The sequence below is a fragment of the Saccopteryx bilineata genome, chromosome 2, assembly GCF_036850765.1.
Source record: "Saccopteryx bilineata isolate mSacBil1 chromosome 2, mSacBil1_pri_phased_curated, whole genome shotgun sequence".
In the NCBI taxonomy this organism is placed as follows: domain Eukaryota; kingdom Metazoa; phylum Chordata; class Mammalia; order Chiroptera; family Emballonuridae; genus Saccopteryx; species Saccopteryx bilineata.
The window spans coordinates 206,508,897-206,510,529 of record NC_089491.1 but is presented as its reverse complement, the minus strand read 5'-3'; positions in this window follow the sequence as shown (position 1 = coordinate 206,510,529).

Here is a 1,633-nt window from a genome sequence, read left to right as displayed (position 1 = left end):
GGTCCTCTGCATCCCAGTCTAATGATCTATCCACTGCCCTACCACCTGGTCAGGTGTATAGCAGCTTTTTGTTATTAGTCCCAAAACTAGGAATAACTCAAGTGTTTACCAACATATGAATGGATACACAAATGTGGACTATTATTCAGCAATAAAAAGCAACTACTGGTTCTGGCTAGTTTTCTCAGTGGATAGAGTGTCAACCTCAAGTGCAGAAGTCCAGGATTTGATTCCCTGTACATTTCATATCAGGGCACACATGAGAAGCTACCATCTGCTTCTCTTCCCTTCCCTCTCCCCTTTCTCTCTCTCTTCCCTTCTCTCAGCCAGTGGCTCAACCGGTTCCAGGGTCAGCCCCAGGGAACTGAAGATAACTAGGTTGGTCCCAGCATCAGCCAAGGCACTGAGGATAGCTTGGTTGATTCCAGCGTGGGCTGCAGATAGGTGTTGCTGGGTCTCTCTCTCTCTACTTCCCACCTTTCACTTAAAAAATAATAATTTTTAAAAAAATAAATAAAAGGGAAGAGTGTTTTAAGGATAGTTACCAGGGTTAAATGTCACAGAAAGATAACTGATAACTGAAAAGATCTTGTTTTGCTACAAGGAAATTGCTAGGCATTTCAGAAAAACACTTTTATCAAAAAGATGGGTAGAATTCAGGAGGCAAGACATTTTAGTCATTTTTACCTAGAATGAGAAATTTAATAGACACCACATAGCCTTTTGTGTGTCAATTTGTGCTTCACATTAATGTGCATAGTAATCACTTAGGTCTTGTTAAAGTGGAGATACTGATTTAACCTCAGATGAAACTTGATATTCTCTACATTTCTAACAAAACGCTAGGCGATGTGGATGTTGCTGGTAAATCTGCTACACTTGAAGCAGCAAGAACACATTATTTTTCTGAGGGATTGATGATTTCTATCAAGTGACAATTTGGTCCGTAAATTTCCAAGATCTATGGACTCCATTCTACCATTAGTTTCACGTAGATTGACAACTCAGCCCACTTTCTATTTGTAAATGTAACCAGTTCAGATGTCCATGATACTCTGTAAAATAACAGTGAGTTTACAAGTAGCAGCTCTGGGTTCTTTTCCCAGGTTGTTTCTAACCAACAGATAACCTGGGTTACCGCCTCTAAACCACAAAATGAGAGAACTGTTTCGATTTCTCCTCTCTAGACTATCTAGAGGATTACAATAGAAAAATGTAAGTGATCGTAATTGCATGAATTAAAATCTAAAAAGAAAAAAGAATGATTTAAACTGTTAAGCAAAAGTGAGCAAAACAAGATCTCAAATATCACGATTTTTAAAAGGAGCCGGACCTAATATAAAGAGGTGAGGCCCCGGGATTACCCCTGTGGGCGCGCAAGGAATGTGCCATATTATAAAACAGATGCACCCCATCTCAAAAATAAACTGTAAAATATCAGCTTCTGTATGTACCATTATCCCTCAAAGATGAAACTTGACATATGAACTTTTCCCTCAGTTGAAATACTTCAACTGGCACCTAACTCAAAGTTCAATGACACTATTTTGCTTCAGTCTACTGACTTCAAACAAAGCTCTCCCCATGCATCGCGGCCCCTTCCTCGCACCTACTCGTCACTTTTCCACCCCGC